A 3,276-nucleotide genomic window follows, 5' to 3' on the forward strand; every position below is an offset into this window, starting at 1 on the left:
CAAAACTACAAATGACTCTGAAACTCAAAATTTGATAACTTAAGCTTTTAAAACTCATTTCTCTGGCAAAACCTCAATTTTTCACAAGATTTCCAAAAACCAACTTTCAAACTCAATCTAAAATGACTTGGGGTCGTAGATAAAAGGGGTAAAATGGTAATTTTTCAAGAATTTTCAAAAATAACCTTTAGGGTCATTACATCATCCACCACTAAAAATGATGTCCGTCCTCGAACATAAAGTAAAGGAAAGTACTTGAAGTCTTGAAAAGTTGTGAATATCGGGCCCGCATGTCATCCTCCGACTCTCAAGTCACCTCTCCGACTGAGCGGTGCCTCCATTGTACCTTCACTGAAGCTATCTCTTTGGTCCTAAGCTTACGGACCTATCTATCAAAGATGGCTATGGGATCCTCCTCAAAAGTCAAATCTGGACCCAGCTCTACTATGTCAAGAGATAACACATGGGAATCGTCTGGAATATACTTTCGAAGCATGAAAATATGAAACACCGAATGTACGGCTGATAAGCTTGGTGGAAAGGACAATCTATAAGCCACCTCCCCCACTTGCCCCAAAATCTTGAATAGGCTAATAAACCAAGGGCTAAGCTTGCCCTTCTTCCCGAACCACATCACGCCTTTCATGGACGACACTCGAAGCCAAATATGGTCACCCTCCATGAACTCCAATGGTCGAACCCTCCTATCTTCATAGCTCTTTTACCTACTCTGAGCTGTCAAGATCCTACCCTGGATCACCCAAACCTGCTCCATGGCATCTCTAAGCAAGTCTGTATCTAAGGAGCCCATCTCAACTAAATCAAACCAACCAATAGGAGATCGACACCGCCTACCATACAATGTCTCGAATGGGGCCATCTGAATGCTGGAGTGACAATTGTTGTTGTAGGCAAACTCTGCTAAAGGAAATTATTGGTCCCGCCTAGCGCCAAAATCGATAACACAAGCTTAGAGCATATCTTCCAACACTTGAATCATCCGCTGACTGGCCATCAGTCTGTGGGTGAAAATATGTACTCATATCAAGCCTAGTACCTAGGCCCTCCTATAGTGTCTGCCAAAAGTATGAAGTAAACACTGAACCCAGATCTGACACAATGGATATTAGGACACAGTGAAGCCGAACGATCTGACTGATATATAACTAGGCTAGCCTATCCGCTGTGTACTTTACCTTAAATGAAATGAAATGGGCGGACTTGGTCAATCTATCAACAACCACCCATAAGAATCATAACCACCTACGGTGGTAGGTAAACCCACAACAAAGTCCATAGTGATCCTCTCCTACTTTCAGGTAGGAATAGGCATCCTCTGACTTACACCTCCAGACCGCTAGTGCTCACACTTGACCAGTTGACAGGTCAAACACTTGAACACAAACTCGGCGATGTCCCTTTTCATTCCATACCACCAATAATGCTGTCTAAGGTCATAATACATCTTTGTCGCACCCGAATGAATAGAATACTAAGAACAATGAGGCTCCTCTAGTATCAATCTGATCAAGTCGCCCACCTTGGGCATACAAATCCGGCCTTAATCAGCAAAATACCCTCTGAATCAAGTCTAGCCTCCTTGGCTTCACCCCTCAAGACCTTATCCCGAATGAGACATAGCTTCTCATCATCAAACTACCTCTCCTGAATCTATTCAATTAAGGAAGAGAGGGCCTCGATAGAAGCAATAAATCTTACACTCTCCTCAGAAACTCGCAATCGAACAAAACTATTAGCTAGCCTTTGAACATCTCTAGCCAAGTCCCTCCTGTCAACACTAATCGCTGTGAGACTCCCCATACTAGGAGCCTTCATATTCAAAGCATCAGCCACTACATTAGCCTTCCCCGAGTGATACAAGATAGTGATTTCATAGTCCTTCAGTAGCTCGAGCCATTTACGCTGTCTCAAATTCAGATCCCTCTGACTGAAGATGTACCGAAGACTCTGGTGATCAGAGAATACCTCACAATGCACACCATACAAGTAATGTCGCCATAACTTTAACACAAATACCACCACCTCTAATTCTAAATCATGGGTAGGGTAGTTTTTCTCATGAGCCTTCAGCTATCTAGACGCGTAGCCAACTACCTTCCCTTTCTGCATCAAAACTCCACCCAAACCGGAAGCATCACAATACTATTTTGTCTCAACTCGAATCTGGGTGTGATGGCACTCATCTCAACCCAACGAGACAAGCCAACCCAAAACCCAATTTAGAACGGATAATAATCGAAAATAGTATAATAGGTAAGTAACTACGATAAATGCGAAACTCTTAATCAGCTATAAAACCTCAAAGGACTGGTTCTCACATGTACAAGCCTCTAAAACAGTAGAATAGAAATAACATAAGTCTCAAAAATGCATTTATCTCTCGAATAGAATAAAAGCATGAAAAAGATCAAGAGGGATCCCCGGCATCAACAACTACCTCTCAAATGTCTCCAAAAGCCACGAATGAAGAAAGGAGAATTTGAATCACTGTCCGGGTTCAGAACCTACACAGATGTAGTTAGCAAGGGGTGAGTACCAAAGAACATGGTACCCAGCAATTAAAATGGTAAACAATCTAAAGCTAAATAAAATGAGTACTCCTAAAACTCCATCCGAACCTCTCATAAGTACAACCTGCAAGCAGAATAGCCCAACCTAGCGATCTATGCACAGATATAGCTCATGTAGCAAATAAGTTAAATACAATTCCACTGTTCAACAAATAGTGTCAATATCGCATGTACTTCAGTCTCAATAGCTCACATAATAAGGCAAGTAGTCAGATACACAAGTCAATGAAAACTATGCAATGCGATGAATGCCCAATGTGATGCTAAAGTTACAACCATGGCGTGTGGCACATCCCACGTATGCAAAATATAACAACCACGATGCGTGCATATCTCTCGATGTAATAATATAACAACCACGGTGTGTGGCACATCCCTCTATACAATAATATAACAACCAAGGTGCATGGTACGTCCCTCGATGCAATAATATAACAACCACGGCGCGTGGCACGTCTCTCGGATCCTCTTTGATATCCTTTTCCATATGCATTTAGCCGGAACCATTTTTGTTCAGTGAATTTCATAAAAAAGGAAACCTTAATACATATTTCAACCCAAATACAAATGAGAATAATCATGCAATTGATTGAAAGGAAATGAAGTTCAAATGCTTATACAATTCATGTCTCTAATCACACCAAGTAAGCTCCACAATGAGACAACAAGGTTATCTCAATTCAAT

This window comes from Solanum dulcamara, chromosome 1, assembly GCF_947179165.1.
Source record: "Solanum dulcamara chromosome 1, daSolDulc1.2, whole genome shotgun sequence".
Lineage (NCBI taxonomy): Eukaryota > Viridiplantae > Streptophyta > Magnoliopsida > Solanales > Solanaceae > Solanum > Solanum dulcamara.